This window comes from Cricetulus griseus, chromosome 2 (genome assembly GCF_003668045.3).
Source record: "Cricetulus griseus strain 17A/GY chromosome 2, alternate assembly CriGri-PICRH-1.0, whole genome shotgun sequence".
Taxonomy (NCBI): Eukaryota; Metazoa; Chordata; class Mammalia; order Rodentia; family Cricetidae; genus Cricetulus; species Cricetulus griseus.
In genome coordinates, this window is record NC_048595.1 from 5,562,344 (window position 1) to 5,582,452 (window position 20,109).

Consider the following 20,109-nt stretch of genomic DNA (forward strand, 5'->3'; position numbering starts at 1 on the left):
GATACAGAGGACCCCTTTAAAAGATGGGCCCCTGCCCATTTACGCTGTCTGTTCCCTCTCTCTGTTCCCTCTCTCTGTTCCCCTCTCTCTGTTTCCCCGCTCTGTTTCCTCTCAGCTTCCTTTCTACTCTCTCTCTCACCTATGTGCTCTCTCTATGGCTACTGGCCATGGTGGTCAGCCATTTACCCCTGTTCCTCTTCTTAGTCTCCTCATTCTGCCAGGCCTTATAATAAACTTACAGTCTTATGTCTCATGTCTCAGCATTTCTTTTTTCTTCTTTTTAAACAAAACAATAACATGTCCCAGAACTCGCTCTGTAGACCACACCGGCCTCCAACTCACAGATCTATCTGCCTGCCTCTGCCTCCTGAGTGCTGGGATTAAAGGCATACGCCACCAATGCCTGGCTTGAATTCTTTGGTTCTTTATAAATTCAAATCTAAGCAAGGCGTCCTGGTTAATGCATGCAACTCCGACGCTATGGAGGCTGAGGCAGGAGGATTGAGAGGTTGAAGACTTACTGGGTCTGCCGTCTCGAAAGGCTAAGGGCTGGAGGTGAGGCTTCCTGGTAGAGCACACACCTAACCTGCCCAAGGCTCTGGTTCAATCCCCAGCAAGGAAACATGAAGTCTAGAGGTACTGAGCACATGGAAAGGAATTATCTGTTTTGTTTGCTTTGAGGAGATCTATCCAGTGACTAAAAGTCATTCCAGAGCGGTGGTGGTGTGCGCCTTTAATCCCAGCACTCAGGAGGCAGAGGCAGATGGATCTCTGTGAGTTCCAGGCCAGCCTGGTCTACAGAGCAAGTTCTAGGACAGGCTTCAAAGCCACACAGAGAAACCTGTCTTGGGTTAAAAAAAAAAAAAAAAAAAAAAGCATTCAAGATGTTGTCAGCTGGAGGTCAGAAAGGAATAATTTTTCCCCTTAGAAACCTAAGTGGTCCAGGTGGTGGTGGCTCATCCTGGGATAAAGGTAGTGCCTTTATCCCAGCACTTGGGAGGCAGAGGCAGATAGATCTCTGTGAGTTCGAGGCCAGACTGGTCTACAAAGCTACACAGAGAAACCCTGTCTCGAAGAAAAAACAAAAACAAAAACAAAAACAAAAACCCAGGTGGGCCGAGGAGGAAGAGGAATTTGCTACAAAACTCCTGCAAACACAGCTAAATCCCTTTTCCTGAGATAGTTGTCTTTGTGACCTCACTGGCCCTTAAGCCTCTTAGCTAATTGGTGACCAAGGCCTAGAATGTAGGCCACAAATGGCTGATCTGTGCCCTCCTCACCTTCCACCTGCCCTACAGCCACTCCATCTCTGCCTTTGGACTGTTCTTCCTCACCTCCAACTTACCTTTCTGCAATCCAGCTTTTGCAATGCTGTCCTCCATGGCTCTGGAAAACAACCCTCTACTGTGTCAATTTGCCTTTTCAAACCCTTCCAACATCACTTCTCTCCGTGAGAGAGAGGCAAGAGGAAGAAAGTACAGGCACAGAATAAAACGAGGTCTAAATCAGAGCCGTACTTTCCCAGGTATCCTGGCCTCAGGGACAAGCCTCGATGCGCAGGTCTGTCCTTTCCCTCACAGGAGGCTCTTGGCCTAGCATGTTCTTCACAGTCCACCTGCCCACACAGATGTTTGCAAGATCACCTCCCTAATTAGTTTTCCCTGGTGCTGTTTCCCCTCCCTCATGCCTTCTCTCTCAGCTCCTGGTCTACCCAGACCCCATGCCTTGCAGGTATTTATCGAGGTTACAGACATAGCCCTTCTTCCTACCTGTCTCTAAGGACTGTGTTTTCCTGCCCGGGCCACACAGCAGATGCAAAGACTTGGAGTGTCCAGTTCCCTGATCTTTGGCACTTTGGTTTTTACCTCTTTCTTCACTTATTTCCTTGGGATAAATCAATCAAAGTAAAATGATCAGATCAAAGGGAATGATTAAATCTTTGGATACTAATTGATAGTTTGCTATGCAAATCAACCGCACTAATTTACACTTCCCTGCAAGGCTTGTGTTCCTCTCCTCCACACTTTTCTGTCAGTGAGTGTCTTGTTTTGTTTTAAATCTTTTTACAACGCCACCAGGAAAGAGAATGCAGCACACAGTCCTCCTGTTCACGCTCTTCTCAGTGACTGCTCAGATTCCACTGCCTTCTATCTACAAGGATCTGCTACTCAAAGTCTGGCTTCTGGGAAATTTTAATTGCACGAAGCACTTGTGGTTAAGAAGAATCATAAGACTGTGGACTCCAGAATCGAAGGATCCGCCTTTTAAAGGGGCGGTGGAGATGACCCAGTGCTTGCTGCCTGCGGCACAAGGGCCTGAGTTCGGATCCCCAGCACCAGGTAAAACCTGGGCCTGAAGGTGCAAGTCTGCAACCCCAGTTCCCTGGGGGCAGGGAGATTGGGGGGTGCAGCAGGAGAGGGTGGGTGGCTTGCTGGACAGCCAGTCTAGCCAATTGGCAAGCTCCAGAATAAGTGAGAGACCTTCTCAACAAACGAAATGGAGAAGGATAGATGAAGACACCTGCCATCAGTTTCTAGCCAACATACATATACATATGGACACACACGTGTACATGTGCACACACCACATTTAGACAAGAAGAGGAGGAAGAAGAGGAGGAAGAGGAGGAGGAAGAGGAGGAGGAGGAAGAGGAGGAGGAAGAGGAGGAAGAAGAAGAGGAAGAAGAGGAGGAGAAGACTGACAACAGCATTACCGACAATTGAATCAGAACCTTGGCATTCGAATCTATTGGATGGAAGTGTGTAGTTTTAGGAATCACACGGGGGCCTAGGTTCATTTAAGAGCTATCCGATGGACTATGTAAGCCAAGTCACAAGGTGACAGAGTTAGAACTATTAAATAAGCCCCTTTTTATCCACAGAAGGTAGGCAAGAAGCTTCAGGAGGCTAACAGATGGCTTTGCAGCAAAGGGCAAGGCTGTGTTTGATCCTGTCAGGGTTAGGCATGAATAGAGGGGAAGTGTGCAGGTTTATCCGCTGAGTGGTTAGACACAGCCATTCTCCTCTGAAGGTAGACTCCAGAGCTGCGGGCAGGAAGGGGTTAAGCCAGGTGCAGAGTGAGCTGGAGGACTGGGGCCAGGGCTCATTAGAAATCTGGTATTTCAGGTTGGACTGGATTTGGGAATGGCTGCTCCTTTGTTCAGGGGCAAAAGCACTTTAGATCTGGCTGCATTCTCAAAAGTGACTTGTGGAAAATGGATCCTGGGCAGAGAGAGAGAGAGAGAGAGAGAGAGAGAGAGAGAGAGAGAGAGAGAGAGAGGCTGGGCCTCTGAGCAGACACCAGCACCCAGGTCCCCCAAGGCTACACTGCCATGTGTAATTACAGTCACCAAAGAGCAAAGAGGTAACCGAAGTAGCCTATGACAGTGGGAACTCACACTCCCTGAAGGCAGTGTGGAAACACAGCACACTGCATATCTCTGCACATTTGTCTGTCTGTTTTCATTTCTTCCTTTTCCATTTCCTGTGAGATTAATGCTAAAGCAAAATTGGATGTGGACATTGCTGGGTTCACTGTCAAATCTTCCCCTCTACTTTGATGTTTTGAAATTCATTTATTGCGATTTCCCCAGCACCAACACCCAGCGTCACTGTGTTGTGAATTCCTTCTTGTAGCAGCTTTTCTTCAAAAGTTGCTTCAGGTTACCTGTGACTGATTGCCTAAATAAAAACAAACAACGCGTAAAGAAGGAAAACAAGAACAACGCACGCTCCTCCTCTCCTGGGGCACACTTTGTTCCAGTCCAGATAAAAAAAGGGAGGGGAGGGCAGCATGGTTCCTTCCCACCTCCACCCCTCTCTTCCCTCCAGAATCAGATCCATTGGTCCCACTCTTGCTCTGTAGGGTGTCAGAGCGGGTTGTGTGGCCTGAATTAACTAGAATCACCAGGAGCTCCAGGCTGTCTTTCATTCTCTTGTGCATTGTTCTGGAAATGGCGAGCCACCTCCTGGGTGTAGGGGTGTGGCTCCTCCCTCTGCTAATTCCTCAGCCAAGCCACAGGAATAAGCTTACGGTAGACCAGCTTGTGGGAAATAACAAATTTTATTAGGCTCCTAAGTCTTACGGAGTACACACACAGAAAACACATATACACAATGCACACACACATGGACAAATGCACACACATACACACAGAGACCCATACACACACATGCACACACACATAGATGCATGCAGACACATACACAGACACACACATAGACACACATGCACGTGCATACACACATATAGACATATATACACACCACACACATGTATGCACACATACAAATATATAATGCTCAAAGCAACTCAGGCTTCCTAGAACTAAACAAAGGGACAGGGTTTGACTTCTGCAGGAAGGAAGTGGAGTAGGCATGGAAGGCTGTAATGAGGTTCCCTTGGGGCGTGGTGAGGTCCCGAGGTGGCAGCCACCTGGGTCCCCGTCTGTCTGGGTAGGTGTCAAAGTTCTTCTCTTTCTTCTTTCTTTTTCCTAGGTGGGGGCAGCAGATGGGATGGACTCACCTGTGTCCACGTGTAACAGTTTTACAAGAGAACAGCTTTTGGTCAGGCCTGTCCCTGCCACTTCTCTGGAAAATGGCCTGGGAGCATGATAGGGCACTATGTTTGGGGGAGGGCATCTTGACGGGGGAGGGATATTTTGAGCTCCTTCAAGTTATGGAGCCTACTTAGAAGGCAGGAGAGGAAGAAGGTAGATAAGGGAAAGAACTGGCTGGGAAGGAGGGAAAAAGGAATGCTAAAGAATGCTGATCTGCTGTGTGGCTTAGTGGTACAGCATGGGGTAGCATGGGTTCCATCCCTGGTACACACACACACACACACACACACACACTCACATGTATACACACATATATATACACACTCACACGTGAACACACACACACACACACACACTCACATGTATACACACATATATATACACACTCACACGTGAACACACACACACACACACACTCACATGTATACACACATATATATACACACTCACATGTGAACACACACACACACACACACACACTCACATGTATACACACATATATATACACACTCACATGTGAACACACACACACACACTCACATGTATACACACATATATATACACACTCACACGTGAACACACACACACACACACACTCACATGTATACACACATATATATACACACTCACACGTGAACACACACACACACACACACACACACACACACACACAGATCTGACCGTGCTGCCTCTGCTTGTCAACTTCCCCTGTGGTTCAAGTCCGTGGTCCTTTGTGGTCTTAGCTTGCCGCTGCTCCTTTGCATGCCTTAGTCCTCTCATGCTGAGCTGTCAGCATGGGGATACAGTATGGATCTTCAAATCCAGATGCTGCCTTGGTCAACCATGCTGGTTTCAGATGCCGATGGGTCATGGCCCACAGGTTGAGAACCACAGTTTTATAGTTTATTGCAATCCATTGCTCATTGGTGAATGTCAACTGAGGGCCTATCAAGGTGTGTTGTTAATTAACATTGGTTTTTTTTTTTTTTTTTTCAAGACAGGGTTTCTCAGTGTAGCTTTGGAGCCTATCCTGGCACTCGCTCTGGAGACCAGGCTGGCCTCGAACTCACAGAGATCCACCTGCCTCTGCCTCCCGAGTGCTCGGATTAAAGGCGTGCGCCACCAGCGCCTGGCTAGGCAGTTCTTGTGTAGTTGTTAATTTCTTATTTTCCTTCTTTTAACTTTAAATTGCTCTTATTCTAGCAACTAGCTTCTTCAAAACAAACAAACAAACAAACAAACAAACCCCAAACATTGTTTGTGTGTGCATGTGCTCTCTCTCTCTCTCTCTCTCTCTCTCTCTCTCTCTCTCTCTCTCTCTGTGTGTGTGTGTGTGTGTGTGTGTGTAAGCCAGAGGTCAATCTTGAGTTTATTCTTGGGTGCTGGGGATTGAACTCAGGTCTTCAAGGCAAGCACTCTTTCCCCTATGCCACCCACCCTAGCCCTGCTTGTACTCTGTTTTATCTTTAAACCATCACCACCTCTTTTTACAGCAACAACATGATTAGTCTGCTTAGAGTCCTAGATTTGATCCTAAGCAGTCCTCTGAACCCTAAAAGCCAGCCAAGAGACTTAAAGACAAATTACTTAAAACTATATGCTCTGGTCAAAACATTATTTAGTTTCCCTCCCTTTTTCCCTCCCACCCACCTCCTTCCTTCCTTCCCTCTATCTCTCCTTCTCTTCTTCCCTCCCTCCTCTCTTTTTTCTTTCTTTCTTTTTTTTTTCATCTGACAATTGAACCTAGGGCCTCACACATGGTAGGCAAGCGCCCTGAAGGCTGGTTTATGTTATGACAGGTTGTGTCAAGGCTCAGTCCAAGGGTTTTCAAGAGAACTCTGTGTTCTCAGATGAAGCTCTTCTCAGCTCTTTCAGATGGACAGAGGGGTAAGCATTAGTTTCGGTCTCTTAGGTTTCTAGAATTCTTTCTCAGTTGGGTAGCATTTGGTGTTTACTTCAACCTTAACAATTGAGAAGACAGTGTGACGTTAGGAAATGGCCATTGGTATGACCAGGGAAAATCATGCTTCTAAACTTCTTCTTGACTGACAATTTACTGAGCGCACAGGATTCAAAGAACAAAAGAAATACATTCCAGTGGTGTTTGCGCTTAGCCACTTGTGTGCTGTGTCCAGCCTTATAAGGCCAAAGCTGAGCGCTCAGTATGTGTGTGGGGGTGGAGGTGGGGAAAGGGGAGAGAAGGCAAGGGAAACCAACTTGGGGGTCAGGCAAGCTCAGGTCCTTCCTTAGCTGGGTGTCTGGAGGAAATGACCGTCAGGACGGCCCTGGTGCTGGCCAGAGGGGAGCTTGCCCCCAGCTACTCTGGTGCACAGTCCTTGTTAGTCTTGCCCCCACTGCCCAAAAGCAAATGCAGTCTGCGCGACTACAGTACTGGTCAAGAGTAGCTGCTCTTCCCGAGGTGGTTCACAGGCTGCCTTTAGCCTGATAGCCCAAGGTATCAGTGCCCCTTCCCTTCCCCCAGGCTGCTCTACTCCTCCTTGGATGGGGTGGCGGAGAAGAGTCTCCCGCACAGATGCTTAGTCCCACTGGGTTGTCCTAAACCATACTTCTCAATTGCTGCATTAAAAAAAATATATCTCGGAAGACACAGTTAATCTCAGCTGCAAGCCTCTAGCTTCTAGCAGCCTGACACATTGAATTTGTTTCTGTTTAAAATTCCATCACACACTGTCATCCCTTGGTGTCCTGGGGGTGGGGTGGGAGGTGGCTACCAACAGCCACAGGCTCAGATCCCTTCTTTGACAAGATGGCGTGGTGTGTCACAGAGCCTGGGGTGACTGCTCTGCTATTACTGTTTAGGAAGTAATGGTGAGGAGAGACTGCACATGCTCAGTGTAGACTCAACCCCGCCCCAAACAGTCTCTGTCTGAGTGCTGAGTGCTGACTGTATACCCTGGGATGTAGCTCACAGAAGAACTGCTGTGGTTACTTGAGGCCCAGATTTCACTCGCTCCTCTTTCATGCTAAGGATGAAGCAAAAGGCCTGTATAGAAACTCCTTCCATGGCAGGCCTTTGCGCCAATCCTCCCCTTCCCATAGAGGCCCTGGCTCCAGTTCCTCTGGAGACAGAGTGAAGTGCCGTTCCTGCCCCCAGGACGTGTCCCACCCCCCACCCCATCCCCAAGCAGCTTAGTTCAGCACTACCATGGGAGACTCTGAGACCTGCAAGCAGTAGGGATAAATACAGTTGCAGATACAACTCAGGAAGCAGAAACAGCTTACTGTAGGGCTTGTCTGCATCTCCCAGCCTAGTATTTTACTTCTTTTCAGGACTAAAACAAAACAAACACTATTAGCTGGTCTATAAATAAGTGGCCTCTGGTTTCACTCTGCTCATCTCTTTCCTGGTCTAGTTCATTCAGGGCACCATGCTCACACTACGTGGTCATGAGCATCACCAACCCAGGAAGCTTTGTTGAAAAGCGGGACTAGGCTCTTTCAAATGCAGAGAGGGCAGCTGGATGGTGACACACTGCCCAGATATGAATCATTTGTTCTAGGCTTTGAGGAAGAATTTGAAAAGTCACAGCACAGTCAGGAAGAATGCCAAGTTGATAGGATTACTAGAGCAGGGCAGGGTGTGAGTTTGACAAAATGTGGGGTCACAGCGGAGGCCAGCCAGGCTGCGGACAAGCCATTGTTTTGAAAAACAACTACATTGGATGGGCTAGACAGCCAAGGAGGGACTTGCCAAGGAGCTGGGCTTGGATCAAGTGCCCTCCTTAGTTGACACTGAGGACATTGCCACCCTCCTTATGACTCCCTGCACGATTTGTCTATTCTTGGTGGCGTTGAAGGGTGCGGAGGAGGGAGACTGCTAAAACAGTGTCATGACCATGTGTGCGGAAGTTTCACCCTTTTGTCCTGGAACCCCTTTGTTTTCAGGAAAGATATTGGCTGTATTCTGAGAAATGATTTGAAAGTTGGGTTGGGGAAATAAAGTCCCCCCTTTAAGGAAGGACTCCAGACAACTTTACGGAGCGCTGTGAGTGGACTCTGAGCTATCTGAAGGAGTGTTTAATTTGGGGAAACAACCGGAAGAGACAAGCATGACACACGAGTGGGCAGGGAGCAAGTCTATCTCACTGACGGTGCCGCTGGTGTGGAGGAAAGAGGGATGCGTTAACGTATGAGGCCAGGACTACAGACGTAGCGAAGGCAGGGGGAGAGGTCGGTTTAGTGGACAAGCCGGCAGTTAGAACGGGGTGGCAGTGAAGCTTTTTGGGTCAACTGTGCCCAAGTGGGTGGCATACAAGGCTCAGTTTCCCCCAGAGCTCAGAGGCCACCTTTCTGTGTGTCTCTTGCATTCCGGGATGGATGGACTCCATCTGTAATTCTGATTAGAGCCCTGTAGGTGGGGAATTGAGAAAAATTGAGTGGGTGACCACAAGTGAGTTGAGAGTATAGGGAGAAAGTGACTGGGGGTAAGCAGAAGGGAACCACAGAAAGAATTCCGTCAAAGAGAAGGAAGTGTCCTCAGAAGTCAGTGGCCAAGCAGAGGCTTGATGTCGGGAATGGTTGGTGAGAAAATGTGTCTCTGGTCATCACAGCCCCACCTCCTCCTCCTGGGAGGCAGAGTTTGTCAAGGGTGTGTGTTTCTTGAACCCCTACTGACATTGTGCTCTCACACAGATGTACAGGTGAGAAAAAGTGATGTGGACTTCATGCTCTCAGATGTGGGGTGGGCGTCATGGGGGAGAGAGGGGCTGGTAAGGTAAGGGTGCAAAGCGCATGGGCGCTACATACTGATCACACTTGGGTGTGAACGCTCCAGAAGGCCCTCTCAGTTCAGACAAGAAGGACAAACGGGAGTGCAGACTGTTCTCAGACAGAACAAAAGGGACCGAGGCCGGTTCTTTAAACCACAAAGGTGGAGCTGTGGGGTGTCTGTACACAGTCAGGCAACGCTGATGTTCAGACATTGCAACTTGGCCTGTTTTGCACTTTTGAAAGAGTCCAGAAGAGAAAGAGTGGGGTGGCCCCTGGCAGAGATGAAGGGGAGCAGATGGATCCCAGGCTGAGGAGAAGGTCACGCTAGCACAGAAGATGGGGGAGAGAACATAGGATCTAGGGGTTCGGGGAAGGCCAAGTTTTTCCTTCATGTTCTGAATCCTTGCAAAGGAAAGAGGTGATGAGAATTAGCCTGGAGAAACAGACAGGAGGGAGCCCTCTGGGCCTGGGCCTTCCAGTTGAGTGCTCGCCTCCGGAGGCGAGGCCTGGGCTCCAGTCCCTACTGCTGCAGCAATAGAGTAATTAAAATAAAACCCACCGGTCTTCTAAAGAGATAAGGTGAGGAGAAAGGGCTCTGGATGAATTCACACTTGGGAAGGGGGAACATTAAGGTCTGAATTGCTATCCACAAAGGAAGGCCTGGACGCCTGTGGCAGAGTGGCATTCTCCACTCCGTACGTCTTTGGCGAATTTGAGCTGTTCAGAGAAACTGCAGAGAGGGATGACCACAAAGCTGTCCCTGGCACATTCCTAACACAAACAGAGGATGCTGGTGGAGCCCTCTCCATCAGCTGCGCCTGTCTAGGAAAGATCTGTTGTAAGGAAAAGGGGATGGGGTTTGGCTTCTGCCGCGCAAGCAAGGTCCAGGTGTCTCTCAGCTGGGAGACCCGGTGGGTGGCTGTGCACTTCCCCACAGCCTTCTATATCCACAGGCCCCTGACCCTGGGTAAACACTGGAGCATCTTGCTGCTCTGAGCCTCATGTCTGTGTTTGACACCTGTGCTTATCAGGTATGCAGTGTGTACTTTTTGTTGTTGTTGTTTTTCAAGACAGGGTTTCTCTGTGGCTTTGGAGGCTGTCCTGGAACTAGCTCTTGTAGACCAGGCTGGTCTCGAACTCACAGAGATCCGCCTGCCTCTGCCTCCCGTTTGCTGGGACTAAAGGCGTGCGCCACCCCCGCCTGGCTCTGTATGCGCTTTTCTTGTCATCAGTTTTCTGTAGAGACTAAGACTATTGACCACAAAGAAGAGAGTAACTTAGGGTTCCCTTTGTTCTTATGGAGTGAGGCTGCGGCCCCTGAAGGACCAGGCTTGTAGCAGGGGCTAGAAGAAGAGGGAAAAGCTAGGAGACATCCCCAGAGGGGTGGGGGGAGCTGCTGCTAGGGCAGGAGAGTGCAAAGCTCGTTTGGGTACATATCGCACATGAATTATTTGCATATATAAAAGCACTGCCCCTTCTCCCAGCATCTTGCAAAGTCCCCATCTCAAGTCTGTAGTCAGGAACTGAAGCAGGGAGGGGGGGTTCACAGCTGGAGAGAGGGCTCAGCAGGGATTTTGTGGAGGACCAGGGCTCAGTTCCCAGCATATACATGGTGGCTGGCTCAAACCATCCTTGACTCCAGTTGCTGGGGAATCCCACATCGGCTTCTGACCTCCAAGGGCGCGCAGGCAGAAACACTCATACACATAATAAAATAAATAGATTATCAATACATTTTAAAAAAAGAAATGAAATGAGGGAGCTTAAATTCTAAGCACCAAAGAGACATTACAAGTATTCACACGCAAGTCTTCCTCAGTTCACGAAGCAGTTTGCTTTATTCTATGGAACAGCAGTGACCACAGGGTGAGGAGGAGAACCCTTCTGCTCAGAGATGTGAACCTCAGAATTTCAACTGTCCAGGTAATTCTCATTTCACATTAGAATGATATAAACCCGGCCGTAGGGATTAAAAAAAAAATGCAGCTAGTCTTTTCACTTTCATAGGAAATCTATCAGAGCTACCAGAACTGGGGGTGTTTCTTTTCTGATCTAACTCGGAAAGATAGAGTTTAAAAACATCCACAGCTACAAAGGCCTGCTCCTTCTCCCCCTGCTGAGGCCAAACTATAAGCGTCTGATTATGCTTAGACACCTCGTCCTTTATTTCACACACTAGATTCTTACCACAGAATCCCTGATGGAACCCGTGAACTTTCCCAAATGGACTGATCACAATTTGCCACAGTCACATTCGGGGACATAGTCTTCGAAGCTCAGAGGTGGAAATGCGGTGCGTTGCTCTATGGAATTGCAGAGGGAGAGCGTCTGACTGGCTGGAGCAGTGGCTCTGCTTGGCAATTTTGGGATGCACGCAGCTGGAATAATTTTCAATTCGACCCTTGGCAAACCTTCAGTGTCTAAGAGAAAAGAAGTGGAGGAGGAGGCCCAAGGATTGGACCAAGTAGTGTTCACCCCGCGTGTTAGGCTGGCCGGTGCTGTATCCTGTGTGATTAATGAACACCCTCAGACCTGACTAGTCCATCTATTTGAAGGGCGCAGGCCTGGTACACAAAAGATGTTCAGTGGATACCATTATGTATAAAAATTGTTATGGATTGGGGAGATGTCTGTTAGTAAGTGCTCGCTGGGTGAGCGTAGAGACCTGAGTCTGAAATGACAGACCCACATAAAAATCCAGGCATGGTGGTGCAAGCCTGTAATCCCAGCCCTGGGGAGGTGAAGACAAGAGAATTCCTAGAGCTTGCTGGCCATTTCCACTGAATTAGTGAGCTCTAGTGTCAGTGAGAGACCCTGTCTCAAAAAACTAAGGTGAAGAGTGACTGAGGAAGACAGCAGATGTCAGCCTCTGGCCTACACACACACACACACACACACACACACACACACACACACACACACACACAGATACACACTAGATACACACAGAGAGATGCACACACAGAGATACACACATAATATACACACACAGATACATACAGACACACACAGAGAGATACACACACAGATACACACAGATACACACACACTGATACACACAGACACACACACAGATACACACACAGATACACACAGACACACACACAGATACACACATAGATACACACAGAGAGATACACACAGACACAGATACATACACACAGAGATACACACACAGACACACACACAGACATACACACAGATACACACAAACATAGATACACACAGATACACACAAAGACACACATACACAGATATACACACAGAGATACACACACACATAGATACACACACAGACACACACAGATACACACACATAGATATACACACACAGACATACACACAGATACACACACAGAGACACAGATACACACAGAGAGATACACACAGACACAGATACATACACACAGAGATACACACATAGACACACACACAGACATACACACAGATACACACAAACATATAGATACACACAGATACACACAAAGACACACATACACAGATATATACACAGAGATACACATACACATAGATACACACACAGACACACACAGATACACACACATAGATATACACACACAGACATACACACAGATACACACAAACATATAGATACACACACAGATACACAAACACACAGACACACAGACACACATACACAGAGATTCTGCCGTGCCGCTTGAAGGTCTTGGGCAAAATCTTACTCTGTTCCCTAGCTTCATCATTACACACCAGAATTCTGTCTTGGCTCGAGTGGCCTATCAGAGCTAGACTGACATAGGCCAGTCTGATACTCTATAAGTCGCACGAAAAATCATTTTTAACCTCCTCTGGCTCTGAAACTGACTTCTTCGTCACAGAGTTTTCGGTCACTCACAACCCCCTTGGAGAACCAGATAAATTTTGCAGCTGATGTAGCCTCAACCTTCTAGGCTGGTTTCTCCCCGTGCTCCCTGGAGGACTAGGTTTGGAAATTTCCCCGAATGTATATCTTCTGAGGGCTGAATTGGACCTTCGGCGTTTCCTGTCCCACACAGGGAACCATACGCTTTCTGAATTATCTCATAGGGCATTTCTCATCTGTGAATCTTTAGAGCCTGAAGTTCATGTTTTTCCCTTCACCCGCCTCTGATTCTTGGTCTCCAAGGGACATGTGTGTATTCCATTAGAGCCCCACAGCTTCCCCGGCTCACGACAAATATGTGGGTTACAGTGTGTACATTTGTCCAGAACACCAAAGGTTACCACTGCAGATTTATTGCCTGTTACATCATTTTACCGTGGGGCTGATTCATAAGATCGGTTTATTTAGTAATTAAATAATATTAAATAAGGCGACTGTACCGGCTCACACCAGCCCTGACTTAGCTCACTCCACTGGCCCCTCCCTCTTGCAATCAATGTCTGATAAGAGGGAAGGGTGGGTACCCACAGGCACAGCCTGGGTCGGGATGTGGCATGGACCTGTCTGTCATCAGGGCCACCGTCTCGGCGGTGGCGGCACAGCGTCTCACAGAACATTCTCTCCTGAGAATTCCCAGCCTAACTCGGGGAGAGACCTTCTTTCCTGGGTCACCATCTTCTCTACTGTTTCCTTGGTTACCTCATTGTTTATGTTCAGAGGGTCTCATTTTCAGCCGAGAACCTGTTTTTCCTTAGTGGTGTCACACGGATCATCACACACAATTTTATACTCCTGTCAACTTTGCAGCTGAACACACAACACTTCTTAGGCTTGGGTAGGAAATCAAGGTTAGGTTTAGTTTGTTAATTTGCTCTTTTCAACAGTTTGTTATTGAAAACTTTTGAGTGTATGGTAATCTGTTAGAGCTAGGCAGTGAACAGTTTTTTGTTTGCCGTAGAATTCTACAGAATTCTATAGTTAGCTCTGTTTGTTTACAATTTTTAAAGACAGGATCTCATGTAGCCCAGGCCTTGAATTTGCTATGTAATTCAGGCTGACCTTACTTCCTGATTCTCTTGCCTAAGTTTCTCAAGTGCTGGGATTGCAGGTGTCCACCAGCACACTCAGCTTAGTTGATGGTTTTGTTCTGTTTCGGTTTGGTTTGGTTTGGTTTGAGTCAGTTTATCGAGACAGGGTTTCTCTGTGTAGCTTTGGAGCCTGTCCTGGCACTCGCTCTGGACACCAGGCTGGCCTTGAACTCACAGAGATCTGCCTGCCTCTGCCTCCCAAGTGCTGGGATTAAAGGCGTGCACCACCACCCAGTTTCAGTTGATGTTTAATGCAGTGCTTTACTAAAACACCATGGGTGCATCTGCCCACCCAGCAATCCATCTTGACTTCTTTATCTTTTGTTATGCAATAATTTTAGAATTACAGGAAGCCTTGAAGAACAGTGTGGAGAATTCCTAGCCACCTCTCTTTTCAATTTTGCAACTAATAGCCTCTGTTTCCCTGTGTATCTTGTTCCGGGATCCCACGTTACATGTAGTTATTATGTCTCCTTGGTTTTCTTCTCTTGCTCTCCACCTTAGCTGTTGAGACAGGGTCTCTCACTGAACCCAGGAGCTCGCCAATGAAGACTCGCTGGCCAGCAAGCCAGAGGGACCTTCGTGTCTCCCGTCTCTGGCGGCACGTCACCCATCTCAGCTACACCTCTCAGACACACCCAGAGGTGTGTCTCCTAGGGGATCCCAGAAGCTGTCCAGTTGATGAACCATCACTTTCCTGATGAGCTAAGTCCCTTCCATGGCCCCGCCTTTTAAAGGTGTCACCACCTCCCAATAGCACCACAGGGAGGGACCAAATCCTCAAGGGACATTTCAGACTTCAGTGGCCTGAGGATATGTATACTTCAGGGAGTGGCCACTCTCCACACACACCTGTCTGCACTGCTAATCTACGGATGAACACCCAGGTTCTATGTGGTGCTACGGATCAGTTCAGGTTCTGATGCTCGGGAAGCATGCCTGTTACCACAGGAACCATCCCCTCAGTCTCCCCAAGCCAGCCAGTGCTTTTGTCTTCAGGATTACAGACTAGAACCCAGACCCTGCTTCTGAATTCACCTATGTTTGGGCTGAGATGACTCGGTGGGTAAGAGCACTGGCTTTGAGACAGAGTCAGATCCTGAGGAATCCAGATAAAAAGCCAGGCAAGGTCACCAGAGCTGCCATTAACTCCGCACTGTGGAGGAGGATCGTGGGGTTGCCAGGCTAGCTCCAGTTTCAGGGAGACTCTCTCAGGGGAACAGTGTGGAGAGCAATACAGGAAGTCATGGTGTGGCATCCACTGTGCCTGAACACACACATGCTCGTGTTGTCATGTACATGTGTAGACACACAACAAATACACAAAATGAGACAAATCACCCAGGCTGTTTTCCTCCCCACCCTCTTCAGAGCAGTCTGGCCTCCACTGATGCTTGGTCAGCTTCTCTCCTTTTGGTCCATGCTGCCTGTCGGGTTTCTTCTACATCTAGGTTGATTCTAAACATTTCGTGCCGTTGAGGGAAGCAGTGTGTCATCAGCATCACGATTCTCAGGCGGAGCTGTGATGTATGGAGAGTGGCCGCTCTGCTCGCTGGAGTCTGAACTGCCCCTCAAAGGCCCATGTATTGAAAGCCGGGTCCCTAGCCTGAGCTGGGAGGTGGTGACCACTTTAAAAGGTGAGGCTTCTTTTACTCTTTGGCATTCTCTCCACTCACCCATGTATTCCTAGTGGTACCCAACCGCATTTGCTTCCGCCTGCCCTGCCAGTGTTAAAGATGCACCCGGGTGCCTCAGTCAAGCCTTTGCCAGTGAGCCCAATCCCCAGCTCTGACTTACCGTTCTTACAGAGTAGCATCTCCGTGGATACTTTCAGGATCCCCCTCTTTCACAGAGTCACCCTGTTCTGGAGGTGTTCAAACCTACAATTCAGCATTTGTGTTTCATTATTTCCTTTTGTTTTGAAGAAAAATTCAAATGCAATAAAAGAAAGGGCTCCTTTAGTGACACCGGGGATCAAATCCCAGCCACTTAGACGCTGGCAGGTACACTCCCTCGGGGCTCTACCCTCAGCTTCGAACATGTGCCTCTCCAGTGCCCCCTCAGATGGCTTCTGCTGGTGCTCAACCCCTAACAAGGCCCATGACCTTCATGACTTCCTGAAACTCCCTCCAGCTCAGTTCTTCAGACAGGTGTTCTAATTCTTCCTACCATAGACAAGCCTTGTCTCCCTGAGAATATCACATAAATGTGGTCTTCATTCAGCATGATGTTTTTGTAGTATGTCCACACCATGGATTGTATCAGCTCATTCCTCTTGCTGGTGAGTAGAGTCCACTGTATACATATACGTAACCATATATGTACATATTAATTACATTGTACGTATACATCCTATTAAAACACAGCCAGGAGTAATGAAGATGTCTACTTATGTGCAGTGGCCCTGGTTTTTTCCTCATGCTTCAGATCCCTCTGGTGACCGTGGCTCGGCTACAGGTGCTTTCAATCTTTTAAAATAATTCTACTTTCAAAGCAACTCGGTACTGAGTGTTGGAGTGACTGGGTAGACACATAGCTGTCCCCTTCAGCAGTTCATCTAACCAGGCTTCCCTTCACTGGTCACTTACTGGACGTATGTGACATGTCCGTCGCTGTGGTGAGTTTGAGAAAACAGGATTGGAAAGGGACAGAAACCCGCTTGGACATCCAAGGTCTATCAATAGGCCCAGTGGCACACGCGTGTAATCCCAACAAGAGTCCAACGCCAGCCTTGGGACCTGAAACCCTACCTAAAATAAAATAAGGGTTGAGGACATACCAGGCTTAATTGGTAGAGTGATCACCTAGCATATACAAAGCCTTAAATTCAGTTCTCAGCATAAACCCACATAAGAGGGGCTTGGGGGCACATGCCTGCAACCCCACTACTCAGGAGCCAATGAAAGGAAGATTAGGAATTCAAGGCCGTCCTCAGCTGCATAGCAAATCTGAAGCCGGAGAGGACTACCGGAGACACTAGCTCAAAAAATAATAATAAACTAAAACCAGATAGAGGCCCCAGGAGCTGAAAACCTTTGTTTACAGACCTCCGTGGTCATCTTCTCTGTTACACCCTGTGGATATACAGTGACGGCTGAGGAGACCCGCAGCTCAGTTGGAAGGGCCTGGCAGCGGCTCTTGTAGTTGTGTGTGGGCTTAGAGCTGGGAGAACACAAGAGGCAGGAAGACGCCAGCTGTTTCCCATCAGTTTGCTGACAACTCTCACCTCTGCAGGCAGCTGCCGAGGCCGCTGGTGGGAGCAGAGGTAGGCGGACAGCCTGCAGCTGCCTCCTCATTTCCTCTGATTTCACGGAGAGAGGGTGGCACATGCCCCCAGCAGCCTTGTGAAACCACAGCTGCTTTCACCTTTTACATGTGCCCAGAGACTGAGGTGTGTGCCCCTGGCATGCCATGATTCCATGGAAAATACTGGAAGGGAACTGTGCTTGCATAGAGCCCAGAACCTCATATATGCTAGGCAAGTGTTCTCCTCTGAGCTACCAATACCCCCCAACCTCCCCTTTCTTCTCTCCCTCCCTTTCTCTCTCTCTCTCCTCTCTCTCTCTTTCTCTTTTTTTTGAGACAGGTTCTCATTATGAAGCCTTAGCTGGCCTGAAGCTTGCTATGTGGACCAGGCTGGCCTTGAACTCATAGCCATCTGCCTATCGCTGCCTCCCAAGTGCTGGGATGAAAGGTGTGTGCCACACCACCCGGCCCCAATCCCATTGAACAACCTGTAAGAAAGTTTCTGGTAGTTCAGTTATCTTTAAACCTGCAAATGCCTTTAAGATGGGGTGGGGCCGGGGGGGGGGGTGGACGACTAGAGTTGGAATGAAGATGATTTTGTTCCAAGATGCTTTAAACAAACATCATGTGGAATCTGACTTTGAATGAATGGGAGTACAGTAAATCTCAAAATATCCCAGGCACTGCCTGCTGCGGCTCACCAAACAGGAAAATGACTTCAGTGCTGTGGTCTTTTCCTCTAGAGTCACACCAGGCAGCTCTTTGTACTCTCTTGAAAACATCTTAATTCTTCCCCAAGCACCATGTTTCTTGGAATTATTCACCGGAAATTAATAGTACTCTGAATCTTAAAGTCATTCAAACCACAAGCGAGTTTGCAACAGCTCCTACCAGCAGTATAAAAAGCGCCCAGCAGTTTACGATAGCATTAGTCATCACTGCACACAGCTCTCTCCCCTGCCCCACCCCAAAGATGCGTATTTCAATTTCCCCTGTGTTAGCTAGGCTTGTGTTGGTACTGACAAGCAAGATAAGCAAGTGAGACACACGGGCAGTGTCGGGCCGGGGCGGAAACTAGATAAGGACAGGAACTTGCGGCAGGAGATTGAAAAACAACAGAGGAGGCAGTCAAGGAGGATGCTTTTGTTCAGGGGTCACCAGAACAGCAAGGAAGAGCAAGTGTGGTACCTAAAGGGCAGGCTGTGCAATGCGCCAGGGCTCCCCCAGGGTGGGGAAGGACAGCCGGGCAGGAGACAAGCAAGGGGCCTGCTGTAGGCAGAAGGCAGACTTTAGGGAGGAGAGAGGCTCACTGGGTCAGCGCTGCAGAGAGGTCCTGCGTGGAATGGCCATCCTAATGCTCACAGGCAGCTCGCCTCTATCCAGGCAAGCGGGGAGAAGGGTGCTGCTCAGCTAAGGAGTCAATGGGTGATGCTGTTTTTAGAAGGCAGTATGCCCTGCTCAGGGCTGGCTTCCTGTGTCCTCCCGAGCACCTCCTGGGAAAGATAAGAGTCTGGCCTTCGGTCCATGGCTGACATGAATTAGACCCCACTTCCCTTTTCCCTCTGCTGCTCTTGACCTTGTGGCAACCCTGGAGCTGCTGCTTGGCCTTCCTGGTTGCTGAGTTTCCTCCTGGAGAGGATAATTATTCATTACATTATGGAATTGTGTGGTCAGTTAATAACCTGGTAACAGCCCCATGGCCGTCAAGGGTTCTGGGTGTCTCTGAAAGAGTCATGACACAAACTGAAGCAGTGACATTAGTGTCACTATTATAAGAAACACATGGAGTGTTGGGACAGGAAAACTGTGGGCGACAGGGAGGGGACGGGCACACAGCTGGAACAGGATGAGTGTCAGGGGGAATGACATTTCCACTCAGGATGTTGTGAGGGTATATGAGTGAGGATTTGGGAAAGGGTGGCCTGTTAGCAGGGTGAGGCGAAAAGCCAGCCCTAGGACGGATCGGTGACAAGAGTCCCGTGGCACTCAGTGTCCCACCTCATTAACACTCAGCCAGCACAGCCCATTTGTGTGCTCTTTATATATTTTGTACTTGGGATTTGTTTTCCCCAGTACTGGGGTTTGAATCGAGAGTGTTGAGCACACTAAGCAAGCAGTCTACTAGCAGGCTATAGGTTTGGGCCATAATTTGTGTTTTTAAGTCCCATGCTCAAAATCGACCAACGTGTGTTATTACTTAAGATGCTGAGGCAGGCAAGATACAAGTTTAAGGCCTGCCTGGGCTGGACAAGTTCAAGTCCAGGTTGGATAATTTATCAAGTAAATTAAACAAAATTTAAGGAGGCTAGGTATAGAGTGTGTGTCCAACTTGAAGGAGGCCCCGGGGTTCAATCCCCAGTATTGACAAAAAAAAAAAAAAAAAAAAAAAAAAAAAAAAAAAAAAAAAAAAAAAGAAAGAAAAAAGAAAAGAAAAAGAAAACTATTTACTTAAAACAATTTTTTGGAGCTGGAGAAATGGCTCAGTGGTTAAAAGCGCTTACTCCTCTTCCAGGGGACCCGAGTTCAGATCTTAGCACCCACACTGGATGGCTCACAATGTCTGTAGCTCTAGCTCCAAGGGA

At 48.2% G+C, this 20,109-nt stretch overlaps 1 long non-coding RNA gene across 1 annotated transcript; it reads right to left on the reverse strand.

Moving 5' to 3' along the window:
• Window positions 1–12,842: 12,842 nt before the first annotated feature.
• Window positions 12,843–19,604, reverse strand: LOC118237873. The gene is made up of 3 exons (XR_004768110.1): window positions 17,329–19,604; window positions 16,870–17,031; window positions 12,843–16,161 (listed from the first exon to the last, which is right to left on the reverse strand). It is a non-coding gene; the product is annotated as an uncharacterized LOC118237873 (long non-coding RNA).
• Window positions 19,605–20,109: the final 505 nt, after the last annotated feature.